Here is an 18,416-nt window from a genome sequence, read left to right as displayed (position 1 = left end):
ACTCTGCAGCTGAGGCTCCAGGCACACTGACTATATCTTCCTGCTTCTCATCTCTTTACCTTCCTGCTCCTGCTCTCAGCATGAAGGGTAATGGTGTCCTCTGCCTCCTTGTGAATAAAGAATGATTTTTCCCTCAGTAATAAGGAGGAATCTCTCAACTGATGAACAGAGATGAGTTGGGAATGGGAGAAGTTGGAAGTATAAGGAAGGAGAAGGATGAGGATGATGATGATGATGATGGCTGACATGTCTATAGTTTTTCAAGGTTTATAAAGCACTTCACATGATCTCATTTGATCCTTAAAACAACCTTGTGAGATAGGCTCAACTATTTTCCTCATTTTTCAGGTAATGAAACTGAACTTGGAAGATATTAAGTGACTTACCTAGCATCACATGGATAGCTGTAAGTGTTTGAGGTGGGATTTAAACCAAGAAAATGTCTCTCTGTCTGTCTGTCTGCCTGTCTGCCTGTCTCTCTCTCTCTCTCTCTCTCTCTCTCTCTCTCTCTCTCTCTCTCTCTCTCTGTCTCTCTCTCTCTCATACACACACACACACACACACACACACACACACACACACACACACATGCTTTGTTAGCCACAGTTAAACTGAATGTCAGATTGTAAACTCACAGTGCCTTAAAGATGTCACGGGAAAAGTGCTAAAGAGGAATTACCAGAGATGTCAGGGTACCATAAAAAAAGCAATAGATAGCAAAAAATCAGGAAATGAGAATTCTGCTACTAAGTTGACATATGCAACTTCAATCATTCTATGACTCACTTTCCTCATCAGTAAAATGAATGGATTGAATTAGATGACAACTCTGCTAGATTGTAAACACTATGAGGATAGGGACCATGTCTTATCCAAACTTTGCATCTCCTCCAGCACAGTGCTCTGCACACAGTAGGCATTTAACGAATTTGTGTTGAGTTGAATAAGCTCTAAAGTGTCTTCCTCTTGCTTCCTATGACTCTATAATGTGTCTGTGGTTGCTCAGTCTGTCACCCTCTCTTCCTAATCCCAAACTCCAGGGATGACATGAAAGTAAATTGCAGCAGGAGCATAGAAACAAAGGCTCCTACTTTAAGTCTGGAATCCTAAATAAGAATCCTTGGGCCTTCTATTCTGGTCTGCCCAGATGACACATGCTTTCAGGGAAGACAGGGAATGGGTTACAGTTTTTCATGATTCATGCAATGAGAAGAGAGAATCTGGATTTTGACCCTACTTATTAAGCCTGTGACCTGGGCCTCAGTTTTCTCATACATAAAAAGGGGGTTCGGATTAGATGGCCTCTGAGGTCCTTCACTGTTCTAGATCTAGGAGCCTTTTTGCCCTCCTGTGCAGCCCGGCCAACTGAGGAATGCAGTGTCTTCCGTTGCCCCAAAGGAGGCAGCTGTAGCAAGTAGCAAGCTTGGGAGACGTGATTTACGTTAATAGTTGATTCTATTATTTAAGACATAGACTTTGTGTGAATGTCTCCAGTCTTTATTGCATGGTGTTTCATTGTTGTTCAGTCGTGACCCTTGGGGGGTTTTCTTGGCAAAGATATGGGAGTGGTTTATCATTTCTTTCCCCCGCTCATTTTACAGGTGAGGAAATCTAGGCAAGCAAGGTTAAGTGACTTGCTCACACAGCTAGTAAGTGTCTGAGGCCAGGTTTAAACTCAGATCTTCCTGACTCCAGGCCCCATTTCTATCCACTGCACCACATAGCCGTGCAGCCTTATTTGAATAGATGAGGGCTAAAGACTGCGGACCTTATTTTTTGGAAACCACCTTTGAAAATGAGACAAATGGCCACCAGATGGCAGCAGATAGTAGCGAAACGATCTGGGGACCTGGGCGCAGGGGAGCTGGGCTAGCAGCATTTCCTTCTTGCTTTCCATCTTTAATGAGATATGTGAAGAAATGAGTCCCTTACCCATCAGACCCAGATGCTGCAGCATATGGAGAGATGCTGCGCCGCGATATTTCAATGGTTATTAAACAGGAGGCACCAAACCAGTCATTCACTATGCCTTTGCATGGAGCTGTCCTTTGTGCCTTGAGATTCTGCTGTTGACAAGGTAATCATGCTCCAAGCCTGTGAAAGTGGTGGAAAAGACTAATGTTGGGACATGGCTTTCCTCACTCAGGTGGCAATGTGATGCTGGCTCTGTCGGGTGGATAATTAAATGATAAGCAGCAAAGCAGATGTTGCCACGCCAACTGACTATCAGCTGCCTTTGCTGCAGAGATCCAAAGATGAAGACAATTGGGTTAGTACAGCTTCAGGTTTTTGCTACGCATTACTCTCGCACCCCTATCCCCTTACAGCTCTTTTGGGCTTCATCACTTTGAGCCCTTTGCAGCATCAGACAACTCTATAATACCCTGACTCCTCCCTGAGAGCTAGAGCTGGAAGGGACCTTAAGTCCCAATTGCCCATTTTACAGGTGAGAAAACTGAAGGTCAGGGGGCTTAAGTGACTTGCTTAAGGTCAAACAGGTAAACAGAGTCAGAAGTGAGATCTGAACCCATGTCCCTCAATGCAGCCAACTGGGAATTTAAGGAACTCGCTCATAGGGACAGGTAGAGAAATTTGTTCTCTAAGGTACTGAAATTCTAGGACAACCTAGTTACTAGTGCTGAAAGTAGACTGATACACTTAATTCCCTTTACAAGACTTTTTTTTTACCACCACCCACCATTCCTACATCCTTCCCACCCTACCCACCTAGATCCAGCCACACCCAACTTACCTCTTCCAAACTCTCCTAAATTCCACGAGTTTCCTGGTGGCCTTAGTAATGGCCTGGGAAACAGAAGTGAGCACTCATCCTCCCTACCCTGTGCTTAGCTATCATTTTCCGGAACACAAGTGGGAAATTTTACAAACGACTTGCCGAGGGTTTATGAGTATATAGCAAGATCTCACTACTAAGGATCTTCAGATCAGTTCATCAGTCAATAGGCATCATTAAGCAAATTACTACGTGCCAGGCACTATGCTAAGCTCCAGCAAGGCAAAAACATGGTCCTTGCCCCTTGCCCCATGATATTCTAATGGTAAAGACAGCACACATAACATGGATATACACACAAGTTACATACAATGTAAGTGGAAGGTAGGCCAGCACCACTGGCTCGTAGAGTATGTGGAAGAGAAGTTATCATGATAGACCACCACAACAAGCCCTGGAGGAAATTAAAAAGTTGACTTCACTGTCCCTGTTTATTTTACTTTCCATTTACTTTACTTTACTCCCCATAAATCCCCATTTACTCTGAGATACAGAAGGTCCTTTTGTAGGTTGGTGATAGAATCGTAGCTAGGGCCCACCTCTCTATCTCTCCATCCAAAACTCTCCCAAGCTATTCTTGTTGTTTTCTTATGGGTCTGATTCCCAGGAGTACCCCTGAGGGGGGATGTACTATTTGTTTGTTTGTTGGGGGGGGGACAGAGAAAGGAAACTGGGACTGTATCTGTGATTTCATCACTGTAGAGAACCGTGGAAATCCACTGCCCCAGTGCAGATCAGCAACAGGTCAATAATTTAGTCTTGGAGAATAACCGATAGTCTTAGACTCTCTGGGACATCGAGAGATTGGGTGATTTTGTCCATAGTCACTTAGTATATATATCAGACACAGGATTTGAACCTGCAATTTTTGACTCCAAAACAGTCCTTCTACCAGCTACTCTAAGTTGCTCTCATTTGTTGAGAATAGTAGTCAAAGTCAACCTTCCTTCCTTCTCCTTCTTCACACATTACTTTATGAGAATCTATTGCTATCCTACAGCCCATTCCCCCATCCTCCCAGCCACTGTAAGTATTGGTACACATCGCACCATTTCTTATAATAATCAAACTTCCTTAAAGGCAAGATAGTATGGAAGAAATTAGAGGGCATGGGTTTGAATCCTAGCTCTGCACACTACTCAGACCTAATCTTGGGTCTTAGTTTCCCAATCTATAAAATGAGGCTAGATGAAGTCTAAAGTCTTCACCAGTTTTCACTCCCATGGGATGGGCTACGACTGAATCATTTATTCTCATAGGGATGCTGGAAGGAAAGGTCTTACTAAATCTTAGAGCAAAATACAATTGTGTTTTTATTATTCCCATCCCTGTTTCTACCTTGGTGAAACAATTCAGAGTATTTCTTCATTCAGCTGGGAAGCAACTGAGGGCATTTGCTGGTATGTCTGATATTGTTCTGTGTCCTCAGAAGTGTGGACAATAATCTTGACAATAACAGCGAGTAGTGGCAATATCTGAGCCTCCCATAGTCCATGTGGGGTCCTATGAAGCTGCCCCTGCGAGCAGCGAGGATTCACAGCAAAGGCTGAAGGGTCTTTTAATGACCCATTCTCCATTAAGTTTGATGATTTATTCTGCCCAGGTATCTGGGGATCAGATCAGAGATCCAGGTCTCCTTGGGGAAGCTGCTATACTCCATGGAAAGGATCAGCTCAACTCAACTGCCTTTACAACAGAACTGAATGAGTACATCTTGCAGTGAGTGGTACAGGCAGCTTCCTGCTGCCTGGCATTGAAATGAGACACTGCAGTTGCAGCAGTTACAAAAATCAAACATCTTTTGTTATATTCTAAGCAAGAGGATCAGCTCTAGTGAGAGGAAAGGGAGGACCTGGCCATTATCTGTGGAGTGGAGCTGAGTGGAACACAGAACATCTGGCCCCATCTCAATGCCCAAGGGGCTGCCTCTGGAAGATGCAGATGCTATGGCCCACACTCAGCCCAGTGCCTTCGCAGAAGATTGAGGCTCGCCTCTGTGCCCATGTCTGTCTTGTGTGTATGTGTGTGTGTGTGTTTGTATGTGTGTTTATATATGTGTGTAATAGCCCAATTTCCAGGAAATGGAATTTATCCAGAAATTTCCATCTGTCTTCCCTCAACTTCCCCAAAGGGATAACAGCTCACCTGAAATCAATGGTTCAACTGAACACAGAAATGAGGAAGATCCTCACTTAGGAATCTAGACAGATAGGTGAGCCCAGATCTATTCACATAACACTAAGGATTTTTCTTTGTGATGGCCATTAGGAGGTCACTACAGAAATTTCTCCTAGCATCTCCTTTATTGATGATTCCCATTAAAGACACAGTGCCAGGGAAAGAGCGCTGAGGAGCTGGGTTCAAGTCCCAGCTCTGTGACTAGCAAGCTGTGTGACCAATGGCAACTCATGGTAGACAGATGGCCAGAGCTAGAGTCAGGAAGATCTGATTTCAAACCTTGCCTCAGATGCCTCAATAGCTGTTTGGCTCTGGACAAGTGACTTAAACTCTCTTAGCCTCGCTTTTGTCACTTATAAATGTTTTGTGGTTGTTCAGTCACTTTTCAGTCGTATCTGACTCATTGTGACCCCACTTGGGGTTTTCTTGGTAAAAATACTGGAGTAGTTTGCCATTTCCTTCTCCAACTCATTTTACAGATGAGGAAATTGAGGCAAACAAGGGAGAGTGATTTGCCCAAGATCACTCTGCTACAAAGAATCTCAAGCCAGATTTGAACTCAGGAAGATGAGTCTTCAATACAATGAGGCTAATATTATTGCCTACTCCAGGGGGTTATTGTGAGGATCAAACAATATAATATATTTTAAATGCTTTGCAAACCTTAGACCTCTATAGAAATGTTCACTATTTTTGTCATTCATATAGGTTCAGTTTCCTCACCCATAAAATGGGCATAGAAATATTTAGGATGATAGGATCCTTGACTGAGAGATAGAAGGGAACTTCAAGGTCATTAAGCCTACCCTCCTCATTTTATAGCTAGGGAAATGGAGGCTCAGAAAGGTTGTCACTTGTTCAAGCTCACACAGGTAGCAAGCACAAAAGTCAAGATTTGAATCCAGGACCTCTGACTCTACATCCAGCACCCTTGCCACAATACCACCTTTCATGACTTCTCCTTCACCAGGAGATAGCGAGGAAAGCTCTTTGTAAACTTAATCATCATGTCAATACGAACTAACGTCATCATCACACGATGTGGTAGAAAATATATTGGAGCAATTGTCAAGAGACCCTGGTTTGAGCCCTAGTTCATAACTACCTCACCTGGGAAAGTCAGTGCACTCCTGCAGGTCTCAGTTCCCTCATCTATAAAATAATGGCATTGGACTAGGCGAGCTCTTCGGTTTCTGACAGTCTGAGAATTGATGGGTCATGAATCATTAGACTAGAAACGAGCTTTTGCCCAGGATGGGTACACATGATAAACACCATAAGCTACCTCACAGGCCTGGAGAGTAGCTAGAGATTGTTTACATGCTTATTCGTTTTATGTCGAATTTTCTCTTGTTTTAGACTCTTCAAAAACCTGCTAGTCCCTAATGCATTATGCAAAATTCCTTCCTCCACAGGAAAGGCTGGGAATATGTATACATATTTATATACACACACACACACATATATATACATACATATATATACACACATATGTATGTATGTATGTGCATATGTATGTTTCCTCTACATGTATATTTGTTTTAAAGCTCTATCTTTTTAAAAGTCAAAGGTATTAAAATAGTGAAAATGACTTTCTAGAATCTGAGGACCTGGGTTCAAATTCTATCTCTGAGCATTTCCTGTGTGACTCCCTGGGGTGAATCCCTTAACCTACCTTATCTAATCACAATTCTCTCTTTATAAAATCAGGGTAATGAAGTAGGAAGCCCTTCTAACTTCTGTCTACGATGCTATGACTTTGGATGTTGAAATAAAAAACATATATATGTGCAATAGCTTGTATCTGTGTTGTATGCTTTCTAACACCATGGTTCATTAAAGTGTGTGTCCCCAGAGGAGAAACAGAGATGGTCTAACTAGACCAGGTGAGTTGTATTCATAATTCACAATTATATAAAGACAGTTTGCTCACAACAATACTGTGAAGTAGGTATTGCTGAAATTATTATCCCCAATCAATAGATGAGGAAATTGAAGCAAATCAAGTGACTTTAAGAATTGTGCAGCTGCTAAATGTCAGAGCCATGGTTTAAAATTGGTCTCCGGATTCAAGGTCCAAAGCTCCTCCAGGGGCCAGACCCCACCCTTCCTTCCCTCTTCATTGATCTTTCCTCTCTTTCTTTAACTTACTGTTGGCCAATTGTTCATACACCAAAGGCTGGTTTTCTTTTATACAACAGCAGGCTGCCTAACTGAAAAGCACAATTGTTGGGAACAAATCTGTCTTTATTGTGCTCTACTAGATTGTCAAGCATGAAAAAGAAAGTGGAGGAAATGGTAAGTATATACCAACTCTGAACATTCTCATCTGATTTCTTTCTTTCTCATTCTTCCTTTCTTTTGCTTTCTTCCCTTCTTTCTTTTCCAATTTCAGACTCAAGTAGACTTAATCTACACCCTCGTATTTCCTTCTGACTGGAGGCCAAAGCATGCAGTGGGAGTGGGATGTTGGAGATAATAATAGTAAGAGTTAGCATGAATAGAGCACCTACTATGTGTTGGGTGCCATGCTAAACATTTTACAAATGTTATATCATTTGACCCTCATGATAGCCCTGGGAGGTGGGTGTTATTATTATCTTCATTTTACAGTTGAAGAAAATGAGGCAGACAGGGGCTAAGTGACTAGTCACACAGCTAGTAAATGTCCAAATTTAGGTTTGAATTCTGGTCTTCCTGACTCCAGATCCAGTGCTCTATCCGCTATGCAACCTAATTGCTTAGAAAATGGGCAGTGTGGAAAACTAACCTGACCCTGGGTTCAAAAAACCCTAATCACCCTCCTGATGTGGCTAACAAATAGGGAAGTTTCCACAGAAGCCTGGCATACTTTATTGGAAAATGATTATGATTCAACTGCATTCTGGGAGTGACCACAGGAAAGACAACCAGGGGAGTATCATACTGGGGTGCCAATGTACATTCTCCAGAGGAAGAAGACCCAAAAATGGCATTTACTTATTTGTTGAGTTTTTTTAGTTTTGCCAAAAACAGGTCTTGTTCAGCACCCATGGACCCAGACATCTCAGACTTGGGTCTGGGTGGTGAAGGCAGAAGGGTAGAAGTATCATGTTCAGACACTAGTACCATGTCATTTGCCCACCCAGTGATACACCGATGAGTGGAAGCACAGAATGTTAGAACTGGAAGAGTCCTCAGAAATCTTCTATCTAATCCCCATCCTTCTCCACTTAAGGCCTGATGAGGTGAAGTGATTTGTCCAAGGTCATCTAGATAGTAAATGGCCAAGCTGAGACTTGAATCTAGGTCTTTGGATTCCAAGGTCATTGTTTTCTTTGGATCTATTGCTGAAAGTATCTCCTCTCATCTCAAGTTCATGGAAGGGTTAAAGACATTTACATGGCTGGCATAGGGAAAGCCATAAGGTATCAAAGGAAATTCATGATCAGATTGCCCTTTTTGATTCAAGAAACAGACATTAAATGTCTGCTATGTGCATAGGAAATTGGGCTAACTATAGCAGTGTCAGGAATCCAGAGAAAGACTACCTCCATTATTCAAGCCCGATGGTCCTAAGTAAACCAGCCACTCATTCTTCCATTAACCAGCCTCCTATTGCCTCCTCACCCAGGCAGCCTGGTCACTTGGTCCTTGGTTACTATTTCTTTTACCAAACAACAGACTCTGAACTCTGGGTTGTTCTTTCTTTTACCAAACAACAGATTCTGAGTTTTGGGGAAGCTTAGATAGACTTTGCTTCTCCAGTCCCTATACATACAACATACTCTCATCTGTCATCAATACCTCTTAATTTCTCATCCTTCCACCTCAATACCTCTCTTCTCAACCTCAAAAAGTAGCTCTGGGTTTGAGGGAACCCCCTCACAAACCCCTTCATCAATAGGATAATACCACCTTCCAGAAATCTCTCTGCAGAAAATATTGTTCCTTCCACATCCCTACTTTTGGCCACTTGAGGGCAATGCTCAGCCAGCCAAACCTTTCTGGCATTAATAATACATTCTCAGTCCCAATCTTTACCTAGGTTCTGCACCCTCCTCCATTCACCTTTCATAGTCAGTGAAACCCCCTCTCATTCAGAGCCAGGGCCAAGGACCAAGGAAACCGGAGAGTATCACCTCTAAGCCAGCAGCAGCAGCACTAGTTCTGTACTAATAATATCTAGTGATAAAGAGCTTTGCAAGAATAAAGGCTGTTTCATTAACAAGCAGACACTCACCTCAGTAGGTAACCACTTACATTGCGGAAGAGGAGGAGGGACACTGAAGAAGGCTTCAATGACATTCACCAGGAGGAAGCTATTGTCATGGCTACACAATGAGATGCCACAAAATTAATTCTTTTCACATTTAATTTTTTCCTATTGTATGAACACCTGCAGAGGCAAAGTGCCATAATAAAAAGAGTGTTGGCCTCAGAGTCAGGAAGATGTAGGTTTAAATTCTACCTCTCACAGTTACTAGCTGTGTAATCATAGGCAAGGTTTTAAATCCCTTTGAGACTTGGCGAATTCTTTTAGATGGTGTGCCAAATAATGGGTTAAAATCTCAACTTCTGTTGGTGGAATGAGTTCCTGCATTGACAAAATAATTGTTGTTCAGTTGTGTCTGACTCAGTGACCCTGTGGATCATAGCATGTTAATACCATCCATGGGGTATTCTTGGCAATGATACTGCAGTGGTTTGCCATTTCCTTTTTCTGGGGATTAAGGCAAACAGAGGTTAAATGGCTTGTCCAGGGTCACACAGCTATTAAGCGTATGAGGCCAGATTTGAACTTGGGTCTTCTTGACTCCAAGCCCAGCCCTCTCCCCACTGAGTCACTTAGCTGCCTCTGACTAAATAATACTTGGACCTTAAACTTACTCAAGGACAGAGAGATAGCATACATCAGAGGAGAGATGTGAACTCAGGTCATTTGACCCCAGATCCAGCAGTTTATCCATTGCTACTATACTCAACTCTTCTGCTACAACTGAAGCCCATTTCTTCCTGTCCTGTTCTGTCTTCAGAAAACGTGGAACACAGCCAGTCTCCATCTTTCACGTAAAACCCTCAAAGTCAAATTAGATGCTCCATTGGTGCATAAATCACCCTTTTTCTGATGAGAAACTGAAAACATTTTATCCTGTCAAAGATTTCATTTCTCAGGCACTGTCCTTTAGGACAGAGTTAAGCATCCGCTGAATGATTTTAAACCTTGTTCTCCCTCCAGATGCCTTAAGGATATGACTAGGAAGGTCCTAAAAGAGAATCACCAGGCTTCATTCTCATAACATTGTCATTAAATTTAGCCAATAGACAAGAGTGACATCCAATGCAATGAAACAGGAAATGTGGAGAATTTCTTTCTGCACAGAGCTAAGGACCAGCTGCACACCCAACTTCCACCCAGGAATCTCCAGGTCTAGGACTCAGGGAGATGAATCACCTTGGAGGTCTCCCCACCAGCAGCTCCTCAGTCGAGGCTTGATGCTGAATGTACTCTTCAGACCTTAGACCATACAGGCCTCTCAGAAAAAGAGAGAGTCCAGCATCCTGCTATTCACTTGGAGCCCAGGTGAGAGACATTAATTCCAACACTCTCTAGGGCCTACACAAATCATCTTGTCTCTTTTTCTTCATCTATAAAAACATGAGGCTCCATATACTAGCACCACCTAACTTGTAGGGTTGATTAAAGGAAGCACTCTGGAGATTGTAAGGCACTTCATAAACGGAATTTTTTCTTACCTTAAGCACAATCCCATCCTACACCTTCTGCTACTAGCTTAAGTCAGGCCCAGTCATTCATTATCTGTCAAACTTGCTCTTTTGTGTTGCAGAGGCTATGTGGGGAGATTGGGTCCAGCTTTTCTGAACATCTCCATTAGGGCACCCCCAGAGAGACAGTGACTCTCAGCTGCTATGATATTAACCCCAGGGACATCGAGAAGGCTATCTCCCTAGTTGTCATCTGCAAAGGAGGCAGTTTCCATTTTCTAGGTAGAAGCTAATGGGCTCACAATCAGTGACATGTCACCACTCTCCCGGAAGAGTTCTCTTCCAAGGCCCATTCAGCCTCTGCCAGGTTATCCATTAGAGCCCCAGGATCAGGACTGCAGTGTACAACTGACTGTTTCTTGGAGAGAAGACACTGATAGCATCACCCCAACTAGCTGCATCGAAACCTGCCTTTGCTTCTTGCCTGGATGCCCTACTTATGACCAATGATGCAACAGAAGGTATGTGTGTATAACTGAAAGAAACAGAAAGAGACAGAGAGAGGGGAATTAATGGATTATAAAGTAGGGGAATTGTCTTAATTATTCTCTTTTCTTCCTCCCACCTTCAGGGAGTTGGAAATAGGTAAATACGTGCTGATCCGAAGATACCACAAGCTTACACAGAGGAGTGACAAATCATACATATGTAGATACAGGTGTGCTAGCTATCCTCATAGACAGCAATGCATTGCCTCTAGCCCACAGGCTAAAAAGGTAGCAAGGCAGGAAATGGAAGTGAGCCAGAAGACAGCACTGATCTTGTTTCCAGAAGGGTGTTGTTGGCTGTCTTTAGGATGACTTCGAAACAAGGTCTGAAATGGAAGGGGTAGGTGGCATACTCATAAAAATAACCCCTAAACACTTAAAGCATCCATAGCAAAAAGTTCAAAGCAGAAATTAAATTTCCTCATACCTTATGAAGGAAGAAAATAAGCATTTATTAAGTAGCTACTGTGTCTTAGGCACTGTATTAAGTGATTTGAAAATAGTATCTCATTTGATCCTCCCAACAACCCTAGGAGGTAGGCATTATTATTATCACCATTTTATAATTGAGGAAACTGAGGCAAACAGAGTTTAAGAGACATGCCCTGGATGACATAGCTAGCAAGGATCTGAGGCTGGATTTGAACTCCAGGCCCAGTGTTCTATCCGCTGCACCACCTAGCTGCCTCAGGTGGCGGGAGAGATAAGAGTCAGGATTCATTCAACAAGCAATTATTAGGGGCATACTATGTAGGAATATAGAAGCAAACAAAAAAGCAATTTCTGCCTTCAAAGAGCTTATAGTCTACTGGATTCTTCTCTCTCTTGAACATGTGGGGAAATTAGCACCCTGAGAGATTAAGTGACCTATTAAAGGCTTACTATTACTTTTCTCAAAGAATCTACACCTGTGACCCTCTAGGTCCTCAAGTGTGGCCCTTTGGATTAATCTAAACTTCATAGAACAGATACATCCCCTTAATAAAAGAATTTGTTCTGTAAAATGTGGACTCAGTTAAAAGGCTGCACCCAAGGACCTAGAGGGTCACATGTGGCCTCAAGGCCACAGGTTCCCCACCCTTGGTCTATACATATCTCCTGAAAAACACAGATGGATACAGAAACATAAATCTAGAGACAAAAAAGCTTGGAGACCTATAGATGAGAACATTGGCCTACAAAGAATAGAGCCATGGAAGCATGGTATAGTGAGTGGGGAGCTAGGCCTAGAGTCAGAAGGACTTGGGTTTAAATCCCACCATAGACATCTGTTCTGTCATCCTGAGTCACTTGACTACTCTGTGATTCAGTTTCCTCATCTGCAAACAGTAGGAGGGTGAGGAGAAAGCTGGATAAAGTGACCTCCAAGGTCCCTTCAAGCTCTAAATCTCTATTACAAAATTCTAAATCCTGTAGCTATGCTGATATAAAATGACATGCACAGAGTTTGTGTAAGGGGGCTACAGAGGAGAGGCTCTCGTGCATCTTGCCTAACATAAAGACCAAAGAATAATCTTCAGTCTGATTACAGAATGACTGACCCCCTCATCTGATCTAATAGATTATGAGTTCCATGAGAGCTTGTTTAAACTTTCCATGCCTTCCAACCTGCATATAGCAGGGACTTAATAAATGTTTGCTGAAGGGGAGATTGACCAGCAGTACCTCCCGGGTGACACATTAGAATTTTAATTCTACTTTCTCTTTGGTGGTTATTGCTCCATATGGTTCCTCTTTGTCTTCATGGAGAGCTAGACTTTGTTGTTCTTGATTTAGAGGGACATGATGGGTCATGGTTGCATCAGTTTGGTACATCTTAGGACAAGGTCAGAGCCTGATGTATCAGCTCTGAAGTTGTACATGAGAGCAAAGCCAACTAAAGAAAAAACTGCATGGCAGTGGCAGCCAATTGATTGGTTTTCCTCCCCCTGAGGTGGCATTAGCTCCCATGAGATGCAGCCTATTGGGAAAACAGTTGAGAAGGTACAACAGGATCACAGATCTGAAGCTTAAAGGGACCTCCAAGGACATGTAGTCCAACTCCCTCACTTTGCAAGGTTGTATGCATCAGGGGTGTGATTTGAACCCAGGTCCTCTGACTTAAGGTTCAATGCGCTTTCTACTCTGCCACGCTTCTCCCCTATTAGCTTAGGCAATAAACAGTAAAGTGTCATCCCACCAAATTCCTTCACTAAACAGAATTATAGCCCTTGGCATAATTGTGAAATGTATATGCATGTATATATACATATATACATGTATGTATATAATATATGTATACATATGTGTGTATACACATAGATAGATAGATAGATAGATAGATAGATAGATAGATAGATAGATAGATAGAAAGATAGATAGATAGACAGATAGATATCTTTGGCACCATCCTACCTTTAGATTTCTTGCCATCCCCTGACCCTTCTACTCCCCATATCAGAGGTATCCCTCCTGTGTCTCATTAGGCCACAATCTAGATTTCAGAAGTAGATTACTAGGCAGATATTAGGTGGTAAAGACAAGGTATTTTCCTTCCCAGAGATATATGCATTTTAATAAGGTGACCTCCTAGAACAAGAATAATTAACTCCTAATGATAGAATTTCAGGCATCAGAAGAGCTTGGTAAAGATCTTCCCAGTATCACTCAAACCACATGACCCAGTTGACTGACTACTCCTTAAACACAACAGTTCATCCCAGTAACCCCAACCATCTGGAGTTTCAGCTACCAAAGGTTGAAATAGAATGTCTGAAGTTATGACTTCATTAGCAGTAACATCATCATAGACAGCCTATTTTGTACTGTGTTTTCTTCTGTTGATTTTTGCTAAGGGTCACCCATGAGGACTCTCTCACATAAAACTAACAACCAGGAATATATTAGTAAATATTTAACATTCAGATCTCAGGGGGGGAAATGCCTATGTGATACACTTTAAGGTTTAATCTGTATTATTAACATTCCCTCCATCACTTTCTTACGTCTAGACAATCAATGAAACAATAAATCAAGCCTGGTTTTCAGTGTTTACCAATTTCTAAGATGTAAATGCTCACAATGAAAATTTAATAATTCTCTCTTGTGAGCTGGTTCAAGCTGGCTCCAACTGACTCCTACTAATAAACTTGCAGTTAAATAGCACTCAGAGGTTCACAGAATGTTCTCCTCACCACCACCCTGTGAAATAGAGAATACAAGTTGTATATGTTCTTTTCACAGGAACCTGAGGATTGAGAAGGTAAAGTGACTTAGTCTGGGTCACACAGCAAGTAACTATTGAATCAGAGATTCAAACTCAGATCTCTTGAATCCAAGCCCTCTCCCCTTTCTGGTATATGTTGCTTTTTCAACCAAGAGAATTTTGGACTTTGAATTAGGAAGGTCTAGGTTCAAATTCTGCCTGAGATACTTACTAGCTGTGTGCCTATGGACTGATTGTTCACTTCACTTACCTGAGCCTCAGTTTCCTCGTCTATAAAAGGAAGAGGTTGGATTCAATGACCACTAAGGTCCCTTTCAACACTAAATCTATGGTCCTGTGAATGTTACAGAGCCAAGCTTCTGAGGGAGTCAACTTACCCTCTGTCTGCCTCAGTCTCCTCATTTGTAAACTGGAGATAATAATAGCACTTACCTCCCAGGGTTTTGTGAAGATCAAATGAGATAATATTTGGAAAGTGCTTCGCAAACCTTAAACCAATATACAAATGCTATTATTGCTGTTACTGTTGTTGTTATTGTATTAGTAAAGAAGATGGCCAACCTGGCTACTATAAGGCTACAGAACCTTCCCTCTCATCCTCATATTAGCAACTTCCTTCCTTTACATACAGGAAAATTAAATTTTACCTCCCTTGGTGGACAAAATGGCAGGCAACAGGAAAAAAAACAGAAGTGTAAGACAAGGTAGGGCAAATATTCTCTGTTTTTCCTCACACTATTGCAAAACTGAGGTTCCCAAGATCCAGCAATAAGAACCTAACCGGACATGACCCACCAGCTATCATTCAGCAAAGAGTATCCACACCCTCCACTCCTGCCCATCCCCCACTCCAATTTCCTCTCAGAGAAGAAAACTCTTGAGGCTGATAAGGAAACCTCACCATCTGCTGAAAGCATGGGACCCAAAGGGTTGAGATGCACAAGAGACTCACATAAAGGACCCCATTCAATTGCTGCTTCTGAACAATCAGGAGTGTGTCTTGCGATAGCGTAAAATGCCAACCACCCCATAGACCTATTTCCTTTATTGCTTCAGTGATAAAGCGGCTGAGCGGTTGTTACAGATAAGGCAGTTTTGTGTGCACTCTGCATGCAGAATAGACTTTACTAGCAACAGCAGAGAGAGTGAGCAGGATATGGTTGGGTGAGTGTCCAACGAGAGGGGAGCTGAAGCCTTTGGCAAGTGTACCATGAAACCACTCATCTACCTCCTCCTGCCTGTCCTCTGTAAGTGTCCCCCTAGTGAGTGGGTGGCTGCTCAGCTGGAAAGCACCCGACATAGATTTCCCACCAGCCCCAATGTTGTGTTCTCTCCCTGTGAGAGTATTTTCCTGCTTTCCTTTCCCAGGTCATCTCTGCAGCGCCAAATTCACACAGTCCTCTGACAAGGTGGCCAAAGAAGGATCAGACTTGGAATTACAATGCCAACACAACATTCCTGCTGGAAATTATGACTCTGTCTACTGGTACCTCCAGAAGACCAATCAGAAACTCACTTATGTCCATCACGGATTTCAAGACATCACGGAAGCTGGGCATTATCAGATAAATGTGGATAGGAAAAAGTGCTGCAGTAAATTAATCATCAGGAATGTGCATCTAAGTGACGTGGCTGTATATTACTGTGCTTTACAAGGACACTGTGATTCATGCCACACACGACACCAAACAAAAACTGCATGTTTCAAGTGTGATGCGAAACAAAGAGAACCCAGTAACTAAGAGAATAAACCAATGTGACCCACAGGGGGCCTGTGTTCTTTCAAACTTTCCCTTTCATTCAACAACTATTTGAAGAAATGAACAGCTGGTTATGAAGATGGTGTCAGAAAACGAGATCTGGACTTCTATATCAGTACTTAGAAATGAGAACTCTTGGCAAAGACTATAATGCATCTAATGAGACATGAGAAGAATATGTTCACCTGGAGAGTGGAGAATCTGATAAAGAGGACTTTTCATTGAAATTGACAATGAGTTGTTTTCTGAACTCTAATGATTATTGCTTCTATTTCTAAATGCTCATAATCCATCCTTTTAATAACACATTCTAGAGTTTTGTCATAAATTGAAACCAACCTGTATTCTGTCACTGTCAGATTGTATTTGGAGTCATTTTGTTTTCATTGTTGAGTTGCTTTTTAAGAACAATGCTGACAAGCTGAAGCAGGTAGAGGTGGACAATGGAGAGGGAAAGGAAACTAAAAAACTCTATCACAGATTTGGAGAGTGGAGGGAACTTCAAGGCCATGGAGTCTAATCCCCTCATTTTTCAGATGAGGAAACTGAGACAGAGAGAAGTTTCATAACTTGCCCAGAGTCAGTAAATATTTGAGACAGGATTTGAACCCATCTCATCCTGACTCCAAGTCCAGTGCCCTCTAGACTGCACCATGCTTCTCTATGCACTAATAAGTTGAAGGAACAAGAGGTAGTTAGGCTGGAAAAGACTTAAAAAGAATATGACAAGTATTTAAAGGGCTACCTTATAGAATAAAATTCAATCAATTCAATTCAATAAATGTTTCTAATGCACTTACTATCTGCCAGACCCAGTGCTATGCGCTGAAAATGAAATGGTCCCTGACGTTATAGAGCTTACATTCTATTGGGGTGGTGGTTAGGGAGGGGAGACTGCTCAATTTGTGAAATGGCATTCAATTGATTTTGCTTGATCCAATAAGTAATAAGCAGGAGCAATAGCTGAACATTGCAAAGAGGCAGATTTGGGTTTAATTTAAGAAAAAACTTACTAACAACTGGGCTGCCTTAGAAAGTAGAAAACTGCCAATCCCTGGAGATCTTAAGGAAGAGACCTGATAATCACTTGTCAGAGAAGTTATAGCAGAGGGTTTTGCTAACAACAATGACAGCAACAACAGTAATAATAACAACAACTCACATTTGTATAGCACTTTTAAGGGTTAAAAAACATTTTCCTCACAGGAGTCCTATGAAGTTGATAGTACAGGTATTATATCCATTTTACAAATGAAAAAACTAAAACTCAGAAAAGTTAAATAATTTGCCCACAATTAGTAGGTGTCAGAGTCAGAATTCACAGTCAGGTACCTTTTAGACTGGATGAGTGGTCTTAGAGTGGGGTTCAAGGACCCCACTGGGGGTTATCAAAGTCTTTCATGGATCCATAAGGTCCAAACTATTTTCATAATAATGTTAAGAAGCTTTAATTTCTAATAAAGTAAATATCAATAGACTTAACCTACATAAACAAATGTTCTTTGGGGTACTCACTAATTTTTAAGAGTATAAAGGCATCTTGAGACCAGAAAGTTTGAGAATCGTTGGACTAAACAATTTCTGAGGTCTCTGCTGACTTTGATAGGCTGTGGTATTTATCAATTGGCCGCTATGTATTAGGCATCAGATATAATGATGCAAATTAAAGAGTACTTCCCAAAAAAAAATTATTCATTTGCCTGGTCAATCTCCAGAGCCTAGCACAATGCATTGCACATAGTAGGTGCTTAATAAGTGTCTGCTGAATTGAATTAAATAGAATTCACCTTAAAGCTTAAAGTTTCTCTTATTGAATATTTTAATCTATACAAATGTCAGTCAGCTAGTTCTGCCTCTTAACACTGATGTCCTTAAGCCATCAGACGTTTAAAAATTGCTGTTGAAACATTTGAATTTCTCCTCTTAGTCTCTAAAGTTACCTAGAGATCTGATAGATGGAAATGTCATTCTGGTCCCACAGTGTAACAGAAAAATATGACATACATACAAATTAAAGAGCAGTGAATTGGGTCTTTATTGCAGAGAGCCAAACAAAGGTCTATTCAACCTCAAAAGGTTGAAATAAACAATTCAGTGGTTTTGGTATATATCCCTACTTTGAGCTCTGGGTGAGCCTTGCGGAGGGAAGGAAACAAGCATTTATTAAACACCTACTGCATGCCAGGCACAGTTTTAGAAAATAGTAACTCAGAATTGATCCTCAC

General features: G+C 41.7%; 1 long non-coding RNA gene across 4 annotated transcripts; it reads left to right on the top strand.

The window, feature by feature from the left end:
- Nucleotides 1-7,076: 7,076 nt before the first annotated feature.
- On the top strand, nucleotides 7,077-17,668 carry LOC144456322 (uncharacterized). 4 transcript variants are annotated; one of them, XR_013485380.1, is made up of 4 exons: nucleotides 7,077-7,270; nucleotides 10,191-10,535; nucleotides 10,801-11,199; nucleotides 15,063-17,668. It is a non-coding gene; the product is annotated as an uncharacterized LOC144456322 (long non-coding RNA). The 4 variants fall into 4 exon arrangements; XR_013485379.1 differs by lacking the exon at nucleotides 10,191-10,535 and adding an exon at nucleotides 11,310-11,566 and having other exon boundaries at nucleotides 7,078-7,270; XR_013485381.1 differs by having other exon boundaries at nucleotides 7,079-7,270; nucleotides 10,335-10,535.
- Nucleotides 17,669-18,416: the final 748 nt, after the last annotated feature.

Source organism: Phascolarctos cinereus, unplaced genomic scaffold (genome assembly GCF_003287225.1).
Source record: "Phascolarctos cinereus isolate Bilbo 61053 unplaced genomic scaffold, phaCin_HiC Scaffold_3;HRSCAF=262, whole genome shotgun sequence".
Lineage (NCBI taxonomy): Eukaryota > Metazoa > Chordata > Mammalia > Diprotodontia > Phascolarctidae > Phascolarctos > Phascolarctos cinereus.
The sequence above is the reverse complement of the archived record's forward strand: the minus strand, read 5'-3'. Positions and strand labels throughout refer to the sequence as shown.